This window comes from Wyeomyia smithii, chromosome 3 (genome assembly GCF_029784165.1).
Source record: "Wyeomyia smithii strain HCP4-BCI-WySm-NY-G18 chromosome 3, ASM2978416v1, whole genome shotgun sequence".
Classification (NCBI taxonomy): Eukaryota; Metazoa; Arthropoda; class Insecta; order Diptera; family Culicidae; genus Wyeomyia; species Wyeomyia smithii.
This window is the reverse complement of record NC_073696.1, coordinates 203223746-203245897: the sequence shown is the minus strand read 5'-3', so window position 1 is coordinate 203245897 and position 22152 is coordinate 203223746. Positions and strand designations below refer to the sequence as shown.

General features: G+C 38.3%; 1 protein-coding gene across 2 annotated transcripts in view; it reads right to left on the bottom strand.

The window, feature by feature from the left end:
* LOC129733212 (coiled-coil domain-containing protein 174) overlaps positions 1 to 22152 on the bottom strand; it is a 111311-nt gene that overhangs the window by 49469 nt on the left and 39690 nt on the right. Inside the window, exon 5 of one of the 2 annotated variants that reach the window (XM_055694876.1) lies at positions 9401 to 9420. The exons of the other annotated variant lie outside the window; for it this stretch is intronic. The gene's annotated coding sequence lies outside the window, so the exon portion shown is untranslated. Of the gene's footprint in view, positions 1 to 9400; positions 9421 to 22152 lie in introns of those variants that run through there. 2 annotated transcript variants of the gene reach the window in all.

Below are 22152 nucleotides of genomic sequence, written 5' to 3'. Positions count from 1 at the left end.
GTATATTAGTTGTCTTCGCAATACAGCGAATGCAGTTGTAGACAGATGAAAAAAATTGTCAAGCAAAAAACAAAAATGGAATTGTTGATTGCTACGATTTTTTGCTGGAACTTGTTAATAATTTTGTTGGACATATCTTCTTATGTTTGCCAATTAATGAACCTTTGTAAAGGCTTCCTTATTATTTTGAAAGTAAGACCTATATTATAAATAAGACAAAAACATTCATTATGATAACGTAAGTATTATTGGATTTGGTTTTTGACGATATAGAGTTAATTCTGACTTTAACGCATTACGAGAATTTCTTGGTGCTTCTTCAACAAGAATGATATGCTTGTGCCTTGTCAAATACATGTTGTTTGCATAAAAAAATACTACAGGCATAATATCGCCAAATATAAACGCTATTCTTTCGAGTGTTGTTGAATATATTTCAAAAAATTGATTTCCAGGGGAAACTGAAAATAAAAATGCGTACAGTCGCTGAGCAAACACCTTGATTCTGTCTGCAGACTCTGTATATTTTGTAACAAAAAATCCCCTAATTACAGTGTTAAGTTCCACGTCACCATTTCATACAACCCTAGGGCTGTTTACCTTGTAGTATTTACGTCCTTTATTCAAGTTGGCAGCACCAGTATGTGATGGCGTCCCAACGTCAGCTGTCAAAGTCAATAAAATAGATAAAGTTATGAAAACTATACTATACCATTTCATCGTGAAAAGACTTACAAACGAACAACGATTGCAAATGGTAGAAATTTTTTTTATCAAAATTCGTGCTCAATAAAAAATGTGACGCGTTCGTTACGACGATTTGTTTGTCAACTTCTGCATGACGTAAACTAAAGTAAAGTAAAAGGCAAGAACCAATTTATTGATATCAATCAAGTTAAAAATGATGCATACATCTAAAATGTCGATAACTCGCAGTGTTGTTTTTTTTTATTTTCGCTTTTTCTGCGTCGGTCCAGTTCCGCCACTGTTATTGTGACAATCACTCGAGTTGACTACTCGACCCAGGACCCTAACCTACAATCCGTTGATTAACGGACCGGTGCACAATGTTTCCAAAACTGCAAGAACGTGATCAAAATTATTGGAACCCAAAAAAATGATTTTATAGCCGCAGTGTCTTCATAAGAGTTTCTCCATGTTATAAAAAGTTGCAATTTTGTGATTAAGCCACTTAACAGTGAGAAACGAATTTTACTTGTCTTATTATGCAAAATATAAATCCACTTTGTAAATTTGCAAATTCTGTGTTCTGCTTCGTAATTAGGGCGAAACTAGATAGGCAAACAAGGCAACGATTCGCCCTTGTCACGAAGTAGTCCAAAATTGTTTTCAATTTAACTTTTCACAAAAAAAAAAGAAAAAAACAGGAGGGTTGGGTGCAAAGCCACGACCGCAAGGTTGAAGTAGAATACTTTTACAAGAAAGATAACCCGGCTGCTTGCGTGTCAGTCATTTTTTCTAGTAAATAAACGTTGACTAATCAGATCAATCGAATTTTTCGCTTCAACAAGGATTGACCATTTTCAATAATATAGTAAGTTGCTTGTTGCTTGACAATTTTTAAATTTTGAGATGAAATTTTTTCGGATGTCGTGCTCATGACTGAAGCAAAAGATAATTCAGTACGTTTTAAGACACGGAGATGAAGTAAGATTTCTAACTGTTAAAAAAACTGGACGGCTCACGGGTTGTCAAAATGAGTCAACTTTTCATTGAATGCATTTACTATTACCCACTATCTCACAGAGACTGCATTTCACTAAAGTGCCTAACTGCATCAGCCGCTATCGATGCTGATATCCGCTGCAACTAGTGTGCTATCCATAGCCATGCCACAGTTGTGGCCGCTATACGCTGCCATTGGTATCCACTGTCCCTGCATCAGCTGGCCCAGCTGTTATCGTTGCTGGAATCCGTTGCAACTAGTGTGCTATTCATTGCTACGCCACAGCTGTGGCCGCTTTCCGCCATCGCTGGTATCCACTGCACTGCTAGCGCTGCTGCTAAGGGAGGACGACTGCTGTTGTCGCTGTCTAGAACTATTATGAGCGGCTTCGGCTGAAACAGGCTCTTATATAGGCCAAATAGCATGTTTTTAATTGCAAGGTATATGATTCTGTCAACCGTGCTTGGGAAACAATCATATAACGACCAATCAGAGGTCGAATTTTTCTTTTTGACAAGGCTTGACTATTTTCAATATTACAATAGTGTGAATAATAAAATTACAATTATATACTTTTGGGAAGAATCTTAGACGATTTTCCAATCTATTGCTGCAAGAACGAAGGAAATCCATCGAATACTAACCGATTTATTAGCATTTGAAATTGGACATATTTTTCACTATTTCGGTTTTAGATTTTCATTTCACATCCCTATGTAGCCGAACTTCCTAAGAGAAGTATTCTACTTCAAAAAAAACATTTATAGTGATTTTTTTCAATTTTTCAATGTTCTACAATAATGTTTGCTATAAAGAAACCAACAATTCCTTCGAAGAAAGTTCATTTTTATCTCACATATTTCTTTTGATACTGACGATTTGTAATAAATCTCCCAGCTGGTTTCGAGGTACGATGCTGGCCTAACAAGCCAGTCGTCGTATGTTCGAGTCCCGGGTCGGGAGAGACTGTTAGTGTCAGTAGGATCGTAGCGCTAGCCCCGCAATTGTCCTGTACACTTAACAGTCGGCTGCGAAGTCTGTGTATAGTAAAACAGAAGGTCGAATTCCGATACGGAATGTAGCACCAAGGCTTTGCTTTTTTGATTGGTAATAAAATAATACACTGATTTACACTAATTACTTTTTAATCAAAAAACCTAAATTAATCCACCTAGCGGTCCGACCCAGCCTTTCTCATCCTAACTTTTATTTGTAAAAATAGATTTAAATGAACGCTTCAATCCAATAAATGTATATTCACTCTTTAGGTGATAAAATATTGATGTTGTAATCTATACATATAAAAATGCAGTCCGGTCTGTCTGTTTGTCTGTCTGATCCATATAGACTCGAAAACTACAGAGCCGATCGACGTGAAAATTTGTATGTAGGGGTTGTTGGTGCCGATAAAGGTTCCTATGTTAGTTTGAGACCCCTCCGTCTTCTGGAAGGGAGGGGTCCCATACAAATGAAACATAAATTTCAGCACAACTCAAGAACAAACCATGCAAATGAAACCGAATTTGGCATGAGGATGTTTTAAGAGTTAACAAACATGTCCATAATAGTTGAACGCCCCTCCATTTGCTGAAAAGGAAGGGTTCCATACAAATGAAACACAAATTTCTGCACATCTCGAGAACTAATCAATTAAATGGAACCAAATTTTTTTTCTGAACCAACCTTTTTTTCTGAAAGGGAGGGGTTCGATACAAATGAACCAAATTTGGCAGGTAAATGTTTTTAGTGGTAAAAAATATGTCCATAATGTTTTGACACCCATCCTTCTTTTGGAAGGGAGGGGTGCCATACAAACGAAACACTAATTTCTGCACATCTCGAGAACTAACCGAGTAAATGGAACCACATTTAGCATGTGAATGTTTTTAGGGGTAACGAATATGTCCATAATGGTTCGACACCCCTCCCTTTTCTGAAAGGGAGGGGTTCGATACAAATGAAACACAAATTTCTGCACATCTCGAAAGCTAACCAACTAAATGGAACCAAATTTGGCAGGTGAATGTTTTTAGAGGTAACAAATATGTTCCATAATCGACCTCAGGCAACATTTTGGATTGTAAGGTGGCAACATCCGGTTTCTGGAAAACAGCCAGTGGCCGATTTGCACCCAATATAACAATATTCGGATCTAAAATGATACACGGGAGCTAAAATCGACCACAGATACCATTTTGAATTCTAAGATGGCGACTTCCGGTATTGGGTGTTATTCGATCATTTTCGGCTGTTTCCCAGGAATATGTGCTTCCAGAAGAGGGAGGGGCGTCGAACCATGCATATGATGCATAGAAACCAAACAGTGACCCTGGACTCCATTTTGAATTTAAAGACGACCACTTTTAGTTTGTGGAAAACAACCAAATTAACTAAATATCTCCCAATATGGGTATTTTCGGTGTCAGATTGATGCCAGAAAGTTTGCTGAAAATGACCGTTACTACCCAATATAAATATATATTCAGAATTAAAGCGATGTACAGAAGCAAAACTCGAGGATATTGTCATTTCGATGAAATCAATCATTTCAAACGATTTGTTATTTGACTTTGATCATATCCTATGGCCGATTCGTCGTGCATTTGCAGACTTTGAACACATCGCAAGGAATCAATGAATTTGGAACGTTCAAGTAGTACATTTAAATTATGTTGAGACCACATATATCGATCTAAGCAGGTATAATTTTAAATAGTCTTTGAATTTCTTTTCTTTCCATAACTTTTGAGCCACATATCAAATTGTTATGAAGTTTGTTATTTGTAAGTTCGAGAGATGACTCGTTCGTATGACACTAGTTATGTTAAAATAAGTCATGTAATCTTTGAGATAATAGACTTTCGTTGTTTTATTAACAATTTAATACATAACGGTTGCTTAAGTTCGATTATAATGAAATAAAATGGGAACGTATAGGGCAGCCAAACTTTGAAACCACGTGTTCAATCATAATTCATCAGTTAACCCTTAACTAGCCCGATCATGTGATAATAATATTGATCAAATCGGTTGTGTAGTTTCTGAGATAATGAAGTTTCGTGATTTTCACATTCCGATACAATACAGACGAAATTACAGTTCGATTACAGTAAAATTCAATTGGGTGTTATGAGGCAGCTAGACTTAATAATTGACACTAATTTTGTTGAAATCAGGTCAGCCATCTCTGAGAAAAGTGAGTGAGTCCAAGTAGTCGACGGAATATGTTCGTTTTCATAGCTGGATTTCACATTTTAAAACATAACAGGCAAAGTAATAGTCTCATTGCAAAACAAATCAATAGGGCCTTGGGGCAACTAGACCTTCCTTATGACACTGATTTTATTAAAATCGGTCCAGCCATCTTTGAGAAACATGGGTGAGATTAAACAGTCTTCAGAACACGTTTCTTTTCATAACTTTTGAACCACAAGTTCAATCTTCATAAAATTCAAAAGTTGATGGGACTTCAGGTAGCCCGTTCATTTGAAATTAATTTTGTTCAAATCGGTTGTGTAGTTTTCGAGATAATGTTTCATGATTTTTACATTTTGATACATAACCTCTAAACTATAAATCCGATCACAATAAAATTTAATGGGGTCTTATGGGACAACAAGACCTTTCATTTGCAATTAATTTCATGAAAATTGGTCTAGCTATCTATGAGAAAATTGAGTGAGAATAAAAATCTGCACATACACACACACACACACACACACATACAGAAAATGCTCAGCTTAGGAGCACTTCTATACTTTCGGTTTTGCAAGTGATTGCTATACCTTTCTAGGAGAAAGGCAAAACTTGAATTTGGAGCCATAATGTCAATGTTTCTTTATTATTTATTCTCCATTTTAGTCGGAATTTTTTAGATTATTCTACCTAAAACTTAGAAACGAATTTTCTGTTTCTCATTTTTACATATGAAAATACACTTTGCTGAGTAAGGTTGTAGCATATTTTATAAGAAACAACTTTGTTGAAGACACCATACTTCTATCTGCCAATTTAAATGAGCTTTTGTGGAGTTTTCTCCATAATGCCCCCAAAATCATTTTTCCAAAATAACTTTTTATGGTGATTTTTCCAAATTGTTCAATGTTCTACAATGTTGTTTGATATATTAAAAAACACAAGTTTACAGATGTTATAAAAAGTGGAAAAATATGCTTACGTTATTATTGAACGGCCCCAAAGCTAATTTTTATCTTTTATATTTATTTAGTTGTTGAAGATTTTTATTAAAATACTGCACTTATTTACTTACAGATATTTACACAGAGAGACAGCGAGAAACATATGCCTTTATCTGGATTGAATGGTGTTATACTTATATTTAAATATGGAAATGGTTTTGTCTGCAGATATTTGCAGATTTTGTAGATATCCGTTAGTAAATTAGTGCATTGTTTTAATAAAAATCATCACTAAACAAAGAAATAAAGGAAATGGCTTGTTTCGTTATAGCAAACAACATTGTAGAATATTGAAAAGTTGTAGAAAATCACTATCAAATATTATATTGAAGAAAAATATTTTTAGTGGCAGCCCTTAGAAAACTTTAAAAAAGTCCATTTGAATAGGTGAATAGAAGCATGGTGTCTTTGACGAAGTTGTTACTTTAAAAATGTGCTTCAATTCTGCCGAACAAAGTGAATCTTTATGTGCAAAAATTAAAACGTATAATTTGTTTCTCTTTTTCAGGTCGAATAATCACAAATTTGCAACTTCTTTAAAATGGAGAATAATTAATGGATCAACTTTGATGAAGGCACTACGCCTCTAAAATCAATTTATTGGGTCAAAATAATTTCGATTACGTTTTTGCAGCTTTGGAAACAGTGTGCGGCACCAACGGCTTCCTTGAGATGGAAGGCCGTTGGGTTCACGCGAAATTTTTTTTTAATGGACGATGTGTCTAGTTCGTCTAGAAATGATACGAATTTATTTGCTTAGGGCAGTGAGATAGACAGCCAGTGTCTCCGACAAAGTTGTGGCAGAAAATTTGCTAGCAACTTTGTCGTTTGTATCTCCTCTTTTTGAAAAGATAGAACGCGTCAACCACCAATTGAATTTGACTGATTTTCTCGGTAAGACGTTGTTGCCTCTCAGCTCCCCAGAGCTTATTTCTTTGGACTTTTTTTTTAGAGTCGTACATGCTGGCCAGACAAAGCGAACATAAAGTGAGCACTAGGACCCATGGAGCTTGTTTTCAAGATCTGGGACGAGACTTTTATCCAGAAAATTTGTCGAATTGTCTCTACACCAGCCTTGAACCATGTTCGTGGTATGCACTGGTGGACTGTCTTGTTGAAATACATAGCGTTCATCTCCGAAGAGTTTTCGAAGACTTGGGGCAACAAATTCCTTTAAAACTTCCGTTTTATAATCAACCACATTGACTTTGACGTATTCGTCGATAAAAACCAGTGGAAGCTTACCCCGCTTGCAAACTGTTCATCAAACCATCAGTGAAGCTACAGTCTGGAATCAAGGAACACTTCTTTGAAGCTTCGAAATATTCTCTCTTTATACTACCCACAATCGATCATTTTGTGCATTGTGTGGCTGTCCCAGGACAAATAATTTCTCATCAGAAAAAATGAACTAGTGTCCAGCATATCGTGAAATTATCATGTCCGGTCTAGAAGCAAATCAAAGCCTTGGTGCTACATTCCGATTCGGAACTCGACTTTCTGTTTATTGTACACAGACTTCGCAGCCAACTGTTAAGTGTACAGGACAAGTGCGGGGCTAGCGCTACGATCCTACTGACATTAAACATTCTTCTCCCAAGCCGAGACTCGAACCTACGACGACCAGTTGGGATGAGTCGAAAACGCCGTAAACTTTACACTTCTTGTATAGGCCTCACATACAAGGACAGTGGCCAAAATATTGCGGAAAGATCCAGCAATTCCATCTGAGACTGAACTGTTTTCTGTTTTTTTGTTTTTTTTTAGTGGAATAAATGTACTGATTAGGATTTATTCTCAGTGTATGCTCGAACCTAACAGAGATTGGATTATTTTATAAACCAGCAATTAAAAAACCTTCAAACATACTAGTATATCGAATGAATCGTAGTGAATTACGTTTGAAATAATTTGTAGGTCATTATAATTTTTCTATATAGCTCCCGTAACCGCCTTTATAACAGTACATGACAAGCCAGCATCATGAAGCGGCAAAAGATCAAAGATGTCATTCCTGTCCGATAGGTACCACGAGTCGCTTCCGATGTGAAGCGCCGATATGGCCTTACATTGTCGTCGAATAACCGTTCGTCGTTTTACACGCGCTGGCGGCGCGATAAACTTTCACGCTACACACGGCAGGGAACAGCACTGGGAAAAGAAAACAAAGCCGTCCAAATATATGAATATCATAAAACATAAACAAATCTCAATCCCCATTGCGACTGCACTCCTGACCGTTAAATGAGATATTATAATGATCCGATTTGTTTGTTTAGACTACCTCCCGTTGCTGCTCTGCTCGGTCCGGTTCCCTTCGAGGCGATCACGCAGCGAGTTTCGGCTTCCGAAAGGGCTCGTCTGATATCACTTAATTAATGGCAGCATTGCGAGCTGAAAATTTAACAAATAATATTATCAACCACCGAAACGGTTGGCTGTTGCATGTAGGGAACCGGGAAAATTGATATATGCACATAACTTTACGCCCAGGAAGCCGTATGGTGGCATATGCGAGTGAATTAATGGCCGAAATTCTTTCCCCTCGTACCATCGATCAGCGATCGATGATTGCGATTAGGTTGGCGTCAAGCTGACTGGTTTTGTTATCGTCAAGTGGAAGACAGTACAACTTTACCAAAAGCAAAGTAAAAGTCCTCAGCATGAAGTAACATTAACGAAAAACAATCACGAAGTGACCCCCTTTGTAATTATCTATAATCTTTATTAACTTGTATGTACTTAACCAGCAATTATTCAGTTCAATGAATAACATGACAAGCTACATCACTAGCGTAAACCACAGCTAAAGTTAGGCTGTGGTACCATGACAGGACTTGAAACTCATCATAACTCATGCCTGGATACGACTGTGCTGGGAACAACAAATCGGATCCGAAAGATTTAATTATAAGTTTGCTTTACATGTCATTTACATAAACGATCGTCAGCATGCATGCAAATATCGACCAGCAACAGACAGTAAATTGTTGGAAAGCAACTACCTGAGGGTCTGAATAACCAATCTGTATCACCTACAGGTAACGCAAAATATATAGGTACTGGACTAAATGAAAAAAAAAACATCTCCAGTATTGCCCTATTTAAACTACATATATTTTACTTTTCCAATGTGAGACTACTACTAACTTCAGTTTGGCGACATACGGAGATAAGTGTAATGAAAGAAGTGCTAGATTTTGCATCGGTTAAAAAATTTTCCCTGTTTTTTTTTTTCATTTTTCCCTGATATTCCCTGAATTCTCTTAGCGAAAAACGAATTCCATGACATTCCCTGATTTTCCAGATTTTCCATGTTCTCGACACCCTGCGTTCATGTCTTTTACTTCAGTTTCTACATATTTCTGAAAATTCAAGAAATTAAAGAATATCAGGGAAAACTAGAAAAACAATTAGGAAAAGAATTAAGCGAGATGCGGTTCTTTTTTCAGCAGTTTATTAGCACTAAAACGGATTTTCGGACGTAAAAGTACGCCTCTCAGGAAGTTCGGCTTCATAATGTGAAATGAGAACCTAAAAACAGAGAAAGTGAAAAATATTATTTCAAATGCTAATAAGTTTATTGATTTCCTTCGTTCTTACAGCAATCGATTGGAAAATCACCACCCAAAAGCAGAAAATCGTAATTTGATTTTCGAGCTATACTACACTGAGAGAAAAACACTTAAGAATTTCATAAGTTACATCTTATGATCATGCATAATTTCAATTTCATTAGACACTTATGGCTGAAAACCTCAAAAATACAAACAAAAGAAAAATAAGTAAGAACTAGTGTAAAAAAGTTTCTTTTTTTATAAAACATGTTAACATACCCTAGTATTAAAAGTTTCATGGCAGCAATTATGAGCTTTATAACATTAAACTGATGATATTCATAGCAATTTCCTCATGAAATTCATATTGAAAAGCTATGATTTTGATATGTCTGTTCTTATAACATGCATACATACGACCATTAAATTTTATAAGTGTGACTTATGAAAATCGTTAGTAGTCGAGAATAGAATTTCCCCTCCAATTCATAAGCCAAACTTATGATTTCTATAAGCCAGCGGTTCTCAACCTTTTTTTGTCCGCGTACCCCTTGGCGATATTTTTCATATCGGTTGTACCCCCTGGCTTGGAATGTTATCGCAGAGTGGGAGAGAGTAGTGGTAGATCATTTAATGGTAGTCTAGTTCTGGTTTCAAATTAAACTATGGTTTGATTGATTGCTACAATCATGTTTTTAAGAGCAAGATTGGCCAACAAATGAAGTATTATAAAAAAATTGCTTTGTCCGCCATTACTGATTTTTCTTTCGCGTACCCCCTGAAGGCTTTCGAGTACCCCCAGGGGTACGCGTACCCCAGGTTAAGGGATCCTTGTGGCGCTAAATTATAAGAGGTTCTTATGGAACTCAATAGTTATTCTCTCTGGGTGTATTAAAAATTGTTAAGCCTTGTTAGGCGTCGTACACAAATTACGTAACGCCAAAATCCTAGATTTTAGACCCCCTTCCCCCCCCCCCCTATGTAACTATAAGTAACGTCCGAAATTACTCCCCCCCCCTAAAACTACGTAACACTGGACAACCTACCCCACCCCCTCCAAATGTGCAATTTTGAGCAAACATAAGAGTTACGTAACGGTCGCAACTACCCCCCCTCCCCCCTATGTAACAATAAGTAACGCAGACTCAACCCCCCTTCCCCCCCCCCTTCATGCGTTACGTAATTTGAGTACGACGCCTTAAGGGGTTATATCTACCAAATGCTCGAAAAAACAAGGCTCAAAAAACAGGACATTCGAGATGTAAGGTATATGAATAATATAGCAGTGGATTGAGCAACTCTTGCAGAATAGAAAAAATATTTTTATTGCTATCTTTGTTACAAAATGGCGACTGTGCAGCAATTCCCGTGAACCGCTTTTTTTAAAGTTGTTCCGCAGCGAGCAGTAGAGGTCGTGCCCTACTCCACCTATAACCAAAACAAAAAAATTTCCTTTATCTACATAAGTGTCGCTAGTGAAGAACACATAATTATATTTTTAGAATTTTCTTCGCAAAATGGCAACGGTTTGAAAAAAAAAGTTCTGTTTCGACAAAAAAAAATCGACTTTGATTGTTTATAACTTTAGTTGTTGTTAATCAATCGCTAAAATCATGTGTACTTCACTAGATAATCTAATGAAGAAGCTACAGTGAAAATTTCAAGTCAATCGGATGTAAACTTTTTCAGTTCTACTGCTCGCCGATTTTGAAAACATGGTTTTGAGAAAAACGCGTTTAAAGTTTCAAAACGCTATAAATCTTAAGAATCGCAATAATAAAGCCCCTTAATAATTTTTTAACCTTCAGTCAGCTATCCCTGTGCTATCCTGTTCATCTGATCTAAGGCTGCGCCTACCCTCTTTCGCGGTATCAGACATGCGATGCTCAGTGACTTTGACGTGGTTGGCGTTCGAGCCCACGCAAAATTCAAACTTGTCACTCATATTTAAGTACTTTTGAGTATAACTCACTGTTAAAAAGTATAAAAAAAGTCAAACGTAGAACGTACACAACGAGAACGGCTGATTGACTAAACAAATGAAAATTGTGAGTAAACACGTGCTGTAGAGACTCTGTAACGGTCGAATTGATGCAGCGACCTCTTTACTTCAAATTTGAAAGACGATATCGATCATAGGTAACTTCTACTCGTTTACAAAGCCTCGAAATTAAAAATAAAAACGAGCATCGCCAAAATAAACGAAAAATGTTATTTTGGAGCATAAAAGTTGTTCAGTAAAAATTGATTTAAACGAACTTTGAGTATAGATCTGTACTTGGGCGATGTAGATTTTGATTCTTGGATAGTTTCAGCATGATTAAGGCCAATAAAAAAATACATTTTTTTGGAAGATATTACCCCTTAAAACACAGAATTCGATCGCTTAGGGCTTGCTATTTCTAGCACGGTCGACAGGATTATATATCTAGTATACCGGGCTAATTGGCCTATATAAGAGCCTGCTTGTGCCCACACCAGTCATATTAGTACTGGATAGCAACTAGGGCTGTCCACACTTAGCAGCAGCAGCAATGGCAGCGGATATCAACAGTGGTGGCTGCAGTGGGTATCAGCAGCGATAGTGGCAACGCCAGCTGCGGTAGGTGCAGGCAGCGGCAGCCGTAGTGACAGGGCCAGCTGTAGCAGCGGCTTTTCCTTTTACTAGAGGCTGTCTTTGTGCGGTAGCGGGTAGCATCAGTAGTAGGTACATCAGCCGTTAAATTTTCAGTGTGAAAACAGTTTTGAAGTAGAATACTTCTCTCAGGAAGTTCGGCTACATAGGGATGTGAAATGAAAATCTGAAACCGAAAAAAGTGAAAAATATGTCCAATTTCAAATGCTAATAAATCGGTTAGTATTCGATGGATTTCCTTCGTTCTTGCAGCAATAGATTGGAAAATCTTCTAAGATTCTTCCCAAAATAAGATAATTGTAATTTTATTATTCACACTATTGTAATATTGAAAATAGTCAAGCCTTGTCAAAACGAAAAATTCGACCTCTGATTGGTCGTTATATGCTTGCTTTCCAAGCACGGTCGACAGGATCATATACCTTGCAATTGAAAACATGCTATTTGGCCTATATAAGAGCCTGTTTCAGCCGGAGCCGCTCATAATAGTTCCAGACAGCGACAACAGCAGTCGTCCTTCCTTAGCAGCAGCACTAGCCCTGTGGTTGGTCACCACGTCTCAGGAGCAGCGCGGTTTTTCTCAGCGTGGATCGCCAGACTGCCATTATTCCCCCCATGTTGGGGCAGCCTGAAGATTGCCATCAGGAAATCCAATTTTGGAAATCAAAATGCCCTTTTGAAGGCAAATAAACAAGTCATTGAAAGTTAATAATTTTTGTCAACGCAAGCAAGTATTCTGTGTTGCATCCTAGCAATTTAAATTTGTCGCACCCGTCTAATTTACTGAATGTGAAATAGCTTTCACAGTGCATGTTGTCCGTGTGTCTTAATTCCCCCAATGTTAGGGCAGCTCAAAGGTTGTAATTAGCAACCGATTTTGAACAGCAAAATGCTTTTAAAAAAATAATTGAAGGTTAATAATTTTCTGGCATCAACACAAGCAGACATTCTGTGCGGGATGCAATCAAATTCTGTTGTAGTTGTCTAATTTTTACTTTATTTAGTAAACTCCCCACTGCAGGGGCAGCGCAAACGCTGCGATCAGCATAACCGACATTGAATAATAAACCGCCCTGTTAGAACGCATTCACAAAAGCAGTTAGTTCGACTTCGATGCAGAGCTTATATGAAGACAATTCAATCAATCAGCGTAAACAGAATTTCGTCGTCTCCCAGCTGCCAAGTTGTCACATGATGCAACACGCAACAGCGAGCAAACGAAATCGCTTGATGTTACAAACCGCAATAAAATACGGGTTAAAACCGTTGCGTGTGTGAGAGCACCATCGGTGTTTATTCGCTGGATACACTATCTACTGTCTACTGAACGCAATAATCTGCTTACATGCGACACGGGGACAGGAACATTTTCTTCAACGAAGCTGCGCAACACGACACAAAACATGTTATTTTGTTGCTTCAATGAGAGTGCTATCGGTCCGGCTCGACAAGAAATCATTTTTGTGCATCCGTGCTACGGAACTGAGGAAAAACTCAGAAACTGAAAAAAGAGGTGGAGCTTATCAAATGATCGCTCTGAGCCGGAATGAAGTCACACATATTTTTCAAGTTATGTCATTCTACCACCTACGAAAAATAATTCGTTCCTATTTTCATCCCTATATAAGAGCCTGTTTCTGCCGGAGCCGCTCATAATAGTTCTAGACAGCGACAAGTCGTCCTTCCTTAGCAGCAGCACTAGCCCTGTGGTTGGTCACCACGTCTCAGGAGCAGCGCGGTTTTTCTCAGCGTGTGTCGCAAGACAGCCATTATTCCCCCCGTGTTGGGGCAGCATGAAGATTGCCATCAGCAAATCCAATTTTGGAGATCAAAATGCCCTTTTGAAGGCAAATAAACAAGTCATTGAAAGTTAATAATTTTTGTCAACGCAAGCAAGCATTCTGTGTTGCATCCTAACAATTTAAATTTGTCGCACCCGTCTAATTTACTGAATGTGAAATAGCTTCCACAGTGCATGTTGTCCGTGTATCTTAATTCCCCCAATGTTAGGGCAGCTCAAAGGTTGTAATTAGCAACCGATTTTGAACCGCAACATGCTTTTTTCAAGGCAAATAAAAAAATAATTGAAGGTTAATAATTTTCTGGCATCAACACAAGCAGACATTCTGTGCGGGATGCAATCAAATTCTGTTGTGGTTGTCTAATTTTTACTTTATTTAGTAAACTCCCCACTGTAGGGGAAGCGCAAAGGCTGCGATCAGCATAACCGAAGACGATTCAATCAATCAGCGTAAACAGAATTTCGTCGTCTCCCAGCTGCCAAGTTGTCACATGATGCAACACGCAACAGCGAGCAAACGAAATCGCTTGATGTTACAAACCGCAATAAGATACGGGTTAAAACCGTTGCGTGTGTGAGAGCACCATCGGTGTTTATTCGCTGGATACACTATCTACTGTCTACTGAACGCAATAATCTGCTTACATGCGACATGGGGACGGGAACATTTTCTTCAACCAAGCTGCACAACACGACACAAAACATGTTGTTTTGTTGCTTCAATGAGAGTGCTATCGGTCCGGCTCGACAGAATGTTCACAAGAAATCATTTTTATGCATCCGTGCTACGAAACTGAGGAAAAACTTTAGAAACTGAAAAAAGGGGTGGAGCTTAACAAATAATCGCTCTGAACCAGAATGAAGTCACACATATTTTTCAAATTATATCATTCCACCACGTACGTAAAATAATTCATTCCTATTTTCATCCCTATATAAGAGCCTGTTTTAGTCGAAGCCGCTCATAGTAGTTCTGAACAGCGACGACAGCAGTCCTCCCTTAGCAGCAGCGGGAGCGAGCAGTGGGTACCATCGATAGCGGATAGCGGCCACAACTGTGGCATGGCTGCGAATAAGCGTAGCAGTTTCAGCGGATCTCACCATCGATAGCAGCAGGGCCAGCAGATGGCGACCACAACTGTGGCATGGCTACGGATAGCGTTGCAGGTGCTCAGCAGTTGGGCCAGCGTATAGCGGCCACAACTGTGGCATGGCTATGCATAGCGTAGCTGTTGCAGCGGGTATATCAGCATCGATAGTAGCAGGGTCAGCTGATGCAACGACACTCCCTTCACTAAAATGCTGTTTCAGTGTGGTAGCGGGAAGCATCAGCAGCAGGCTTGCATAAAGTGAATACATCAGCCAGCAACTTTCTCTAAGGCCTCTACCATAGTAGACGCGAAAAGCGGCGCGAACCGATTCGCTCGGCCGTAGGTTGATGTACAGCTCTACTGATGGCTGTACATTAACCTACAGCTGAGCGAATCGGTTCGAGTCGCTTTTCGCATCTATTATGGCAGAGGCCTAATGGTAAAGTTGTATCAGTTTGTTCAGAAGAATATTATTGTCGGTAATATTACAGAGATGCGATTGCGTAAATCCGATTTTGAATTGAACAATTGTTCTTTTGAGAACAAATAACACACTTATTTGAAGAGTTAATAGCTTTTGGTACCAATAGCAGTATGGTGACAGCCTCAGCGGTAGATGCAGATGCAGCCGGTACTTCCCTGAGGCCGATGTAAAGGTAAATGGGAGCAGCACGGCGAAACAGTTCGGGTTATGTTCAGACGCGCGTCATTTTTCGTTGTTGATATTCCCCACATGAAACGACGCGCTTTCGTATGATAGCAGTGGTATTAGCGGTAGATGCATTTGCCAACACTTCCTCCAGTAAAGCCGTGTCTAGTTTTCAATGTGAAAACACCTTTCTCATTGTGTTGACCGTGCGCCTTAGTCCTCACTATCAAGGTAACACAGAGATGTAAGATAAACACTACATCCTATGATAAATTGAACAATTGTCCTTATAAGGACAACAAATGAATTAATGAAGATTTAATTTTGAATTAGAATACTTCTCTCAGGAAGTTCGGCTACATAGGGATGTAAAATGAAAATCTAACACTGAAAAAAGTGAGAAAAATTTCAAATGCTAATAAATCGGTTAGTTTTCGATGGATTTCCTTCGTTTTTGCAGCAATCGATTAGAAAATCTTCTAAGATTCCTACCAAATGCATGAAATTGCAATTTTATCATTCGAACTATTGTACTATTGAAAACTCTTAAGCCTTGTCAAAACACAAAATTCGACCTCTGATTGGTCGTTATACCGCGCCTTCGCAAGCATGATCGGCAGAGTTATGGACCTAGTAAATTGGGAATGCATCATTTGGCCTATATAAGAGCTTCATCAGATAATAAACAAACATTTCATCGGATATTAAATTGAACAACTGAAATTTGAAGAACACAAATGATTATTTGAAGAGTTATTATTTTCTCGTTTTGCGCTATAATCCAAAGTTAATTATCTTCATCTACATGCATACTCTGACTATTATTACGTGTTTGCGTCGCTTAGTTTTTGGCTACGTTCACGCAGAACGCAAATAACGGCGCGATGCGATTCGGCAAGACGAAATCTGTTGAAATGTATAGCTCTACTTCGCCTTAAAAAGAGCTGTACATTTCACCACGGTAAGGTGAATCGCATCGCGCCGGCATTCGCGTTCTGCATAACCGTAGCCTTTGTTCCGTTCCCGTTTAATGATGTCGTATTAAATGTGCATATTACAATTCGGCAGCACTTCAACTTCTCATTTGCACAAAATTTAAAAATATCCAATGAACTTCATTCAAAATATCAGACAAAAAGAAATTACAATACTGCCAATGAACGGTCAACGTTTATTTACTAGAAAAAATGACTGACACGCAAACAGCCAGGTTATCTTTCTTGTAAAAGTATTCTACTTCAACCTTGCGGTCGTGGCTTTGCATACAACCTTCTTGTGATTTTTTTCACTATGTTATCGGAAGGCTGCCTTATTCTCACTGTCGGAGATAGCTCAGAGATGCGATCAGCTTCATATCCGATATTAAATTAAACAACAAATTGCCCTTTTGAAGAAAAATTAAACACTTACTAACGATTGTATATCAATTCCCCGAAGACCATTATCCCGAAACCCATTTTTCCGAAAGATATTTCCCCGAAAGTACCAATTCCCCGAAGATCATCTCCCCGAAAGATTTTTTACCGAATGTACCAATCCCCCGAAAAATTTTTTCCTGAATGTAACACTTCCCCAAAAAATATTTCCCCGAATGTAACACTTCCCCGAAAAACGATTCCCCGAATGTTACATTTCCCCGAAAAATAATGTATCATTATCCGAATGTATTATTTTGCCAGAGGATGTTTTTCATACACACTTAGATTATCTCGGCAAACTTCCCAACAGCTGATTGAGCTCGGCGAAGTTTTTAACGAATGTCAGCAATATATTTCGAAGAACATTTAGCAAATATATCGATTTACCGTAAACCAGCAAGTATTGCATTTCGTTTGCCGAAGCTCTTAAAAATTCTGCCGAGAACTTGTAGAACATTTCGCTGAGTTTATCAGCTGTTGAGTTCTCGGCAATAAAATCTAAGTGTGTATGACGTCGTACACAAATTACGTAACGCATTGTTACGTAGGGGGGAGGGGGTTAGTAAAAACAGTTACGTAATTGTGATGTTTGCTCGAAATTCAAAATTCAGAGCGAGGGCAGCCTGATCAGCGCTACGTAATTACGTAATTTTAGATGGGGGGAGTCATGTCGAACGTTACCTATCGTTACATGGGGGAGAAGGGGGTCTGAAATCTAGATTTTTAGCGTTACGTAATTTGTGTACGACGCCTATGTACTATTTTTCCGGAAACCGCAACAGAAACGTTCTACTGTAATTTATGTTTTCCTTCTGCAAGGTTTGTAAACTAAGTTTGATGGAAATGATTTTAAGCCGCAGAACGGTCAAAATATGCTTAGTCTGTTACCCGATTTAACGACGAAGACAAACTTTATGGCCCAAACAACTCGCAAGTCTATCTACACACTTTACTAAAAAACAATGCAAAATTTAGTTAAAGGACTACCGTACAAAACGCACCAGCAGATTAAGAGCGCCCATACTATTGCTTTTGGTAAATATGCTGCATATTTTGATACGAAAACTGAAGAAAGGTGGGTTTAGGGGCGTTTCTCGCTTGGAAATGCGTGGCGGCACCAATTTGAAACCCCATATCTTTTGAACAAAAAATATCACCAACTCGAAATTTCCAGGACAGTTTTGAAATTTGGTCGAAAATATTTGGGATTTTTTTCAGATTTTTCAGTGCCCCAGAACATTGTTTTTTAACATATTGTTTCAAATAGTTACTATTAAAAAAATATTTTTTTGTCCAAACAAAAATATTTTTAGAAACTACAACTTAGGATGCATCTGCTGTGAAAATTTCATTAAAATCGATGCAATATTCTTAAAGATATGTTTATTTAAAAACATGTTGGCCCAAATTTCAAAGACAATAACAACTTTAAAACTTACTCAAATTCAGTAAAAATTGAAAATTCAACTTCCCGGGCGAAACTCTTGAAGTTTCTGATATTTATTTAAAAAAATGAGACATCGCGATCTTTAGTGATCCGTTCCACGAATTCTGACCCTATTTTTATCTTCCGGTCTATGAGAACATTCAATAGCTCAATTTCTGCATTTAAATAAGTTTACAGTAAAAACTACATATGATGCAACACACTCTTGGCCTTTGGCCAACTCGATTGTCCAGGGTGAATGCTGTCCTTACTCGCTACCGCTCGTTCGGACGTAAACTAGGGGATCACCCCTATGTTTGGAATAGACCTAGGAAATCCAACAGATCAGTTGTTTAAGTGCACGTGGCCGCCGCTTCCGACGGCGAGTCGGCGGCCGGCTCGGGCTGTGCGAGCAGTGCCGGCCTAGGGGGCCGCCACAGTCCCTTGCCCTCGATTATGCGGCAAAGCCGCATCAGATATACACCTATGGGTACGAGCATACCTATGAATAGGGACATACGAAGCGGTAAATTGCCTAGTTGAATCTTGACAATAGTTCGATGATTTATCTCAAACTGTCAACAAAATAAACAAAGCGCTGAAGAGTCTTAACCCGTAAAGACCCGGGACGGAACTTGTTTTTTGAAAATGCTCGTTCTCAGCACTGGTACGGCCGATTTGGGAAAACTTGGAATTTTATTCAAGGGGAATAGTAGCTCTAAGTTTTGGTAAAGATGCCACCCCTCTGGACCCCTCCCCGTTTTTGTGAGACGCAAATATGTCTGTGTTTTTTTCAAATTTTTCAAACAGATTGAGCAAACACTGGGAATTTTCATACGTATCAATTGCTCCATGTATCAAATCATGTCAGGTGGATGAAATATGACATGTAAGAGTTAATTTTGTAGTTTCCAAATTATTTAAGTACAAAATCACAAAACTACGTATTTTTATAAAAATTCAAACAACATAACCGTTCTTCAAATTTTAAGCTCTACATTTTTGCGGTAAGGTCCCCTGAATCCATGCGCGATGAAATATTTATTTTAGCATGCAAACATTTTGAAAAAAAAACCAGTTTAAATTCACCAAAGTACGTATTTACATGGAAACTTGATTTTCTCAGTCTCCCACGGTAGGTTTCAACTTAGCTCTTCAATTTTCAAGCTCTATATTTTTAGAGTAACGTCTTCTGAATCCAAATATGGTGAAAGATTTTTTCTAGCATACACAGATTTGGAGAAAATCAGGAGAGGATCGAAGTAAACCACGAACGCGAACGGACGCAATTTTTCGCTGTGTCACAATTTGCTCGTTGAATATACTTAAATTTATTGTTCTCGGATAGTGTTTAATAAATGTAATCGTAAACTGAATCAAATCAAAGGTAAAGTTGCTAGTCGAGCAAAAATCAGCCCGGAAATTGTGAATTCAGACTTCAAGTGACTAATAAGCAACTAACTGTGACAATTCTGGTCTATCAGCACCAGGAAAGAGGAAGAAAATTGTGTATGTTATGTAATGGTGTCGAGTTTAGTGCGCTGGACAAGGGTGCTTTTTGGTGCGGCCTCAATTTCAGCTGCAGCCAGGAGCCAGCTCAATTCAAGTGTTTGTTAGAAGTTGAGATCGGTTGTGAAACTTCCGCCTAATCAACCACAGTGTCGGTTAAATATTGTGTGAGAAAAAGTAAGGACAGGCAACAGCCTAAACTTATTCCCAATCTGATCCGGATGACATAGGTGAGAGCGTTCCTTTTATATTTTATTATATTTTTCTTTAAATGCTGGAGGATTCGATCAATGGGATAGTGAACAAGCAGTCTATTCGTGTTCGCGTGCATTTAATATTTAGAAGTAGCCATTTTGGGATAAAATTCATGGAGTCGAAACTAAACCACGGTTAGAAGTAGAGTCATAATTTGTTAACAGTGACTAAACAAAATAGCTAAAGTTGTTTTGGTAAACATGCACATGGATTATGAGAGTTTGAAATGTAAGTCTTGCTACTAACCAGAATCGATGCTAACTATTTTTCGATTTTTCTAGCTTTTGAATAGTCATTTTAAATATTATTTTAAAATTATGGCTGGTTTGGCGTTTTGTTCGCAAATTTGAGACTACGTTTTGGCAAATATGTGTACCTGCATTTTTCAAATTATTAGGGCTTTGGATGCATGGAATTTCGCCAATTTTTGTATTTGAAAGGCGACTCTTGCGTGGACAAACAAAAGAAAATCGACGTGAAACGCCGCGTCCATACGCGTCCACATCGGTAGAAAGGAATAGAGCGGTCGTGCATGATGCTTCGGTTCTGTCGTTAGTCGACCTGTTAAGCAGAAAGCCATATCTCCGGGTTACCGAATATCTATCGTTATAATTTTCGGTATAAAGAGGGTCCTTCACGAAGAAACGATAGAAGTGGCGAGACGTTAACGTGGACTCAACTCCAGTAGTTTTCGTAAAATCGTGTAGTCAGCTGAGATAAATCAATGGGAGATACGTTTCGGTAGTTGTATAAGGACTTCATAAACAGATGTCCGAATGTCACGTCGATACCTTCCATGAGTTCGTGTTTTCTACAGATAGATTATCAACGCGATGTAGTTTTCGGTATAACCTTTTGGAGGAAACAATAGAAGTGTCGAGACGTTAACGTGGATAGAACTTTCGTAGCTCTCGTAACATTGTGTAGTCGGCTGAGATACACCAATGGGAGACTCTCTTCGGTAGTTGCATGATGATTTGTTGAGGGAATGTTCGAATATTTTAGTCTGTATTAATTTAATCGCAGTTCCGGTATTCTCGCGTGCCCTTTTTTCGGTGGTATATCAAACAGAACGAGTTCGAATCGCGTAATAATTTTCGCGGAGGTTATTATGAACTTGTAGGCGTGATATTTGCTATGAACCCGGTACCCGAATTCAGCGCATCGTTTACCAAAACGAAATCTGCTGCAAACCCTACCCTTTTTTCCAACATCCCAGTGATTTCTCGTGGAAGTGCAGAGGTGTTCTCGGCTTCCAATAAAGCGAGTATCACGTCAACATATTCCCATACACACTCCTTCTTTGACCTGCATTCGGATGCGGCCGGCGCTGGTATTGCCTAACATAAAGATAAGATCACCAGTTTTTACACATTGAGGATGAATGTTAGTCCCAAACATCACCCATTGGTTCTCTGTGTAATTACAGCTGATCTGGCAATAACGGAGTAGCAACCGCGGGCGGTCAATCATGCTCATGCTCATGCTCATGCTCATACACAGATTTGGAGAAAATCAGGTTTTCATAAGAACTCGTACTTTAGTGAATTCAAACTCGTTTTTCTTTAAATCTGTGCATGCTAGAATAAATCTTTCACCATCTTTGGATTCAGAAGACGTTACTCTAGAAATATAGAACTTGAAAATTGAAGAGCCAAGTTGAAACCTTCTGTGGGAGACTGAGAAAATCAGGCTTCCATGAAAATACGTACTTTAGTGAATTTAAACTCGTTTTTCTCAAAATATTTGCATGCCAAAATAAATATTTCATCGCGTATTGATTCAAGAGACCTCACTTCAAAAATGTATAGCTTGAAATTTGAAGAGCGTTTTTCTTATTTGATTTTTTATGAAAATACGTAGTTTTGTTATTTTGTACTGGAATAATTTGGAAACTCCAAAATTCACTCTTACATACCATATTT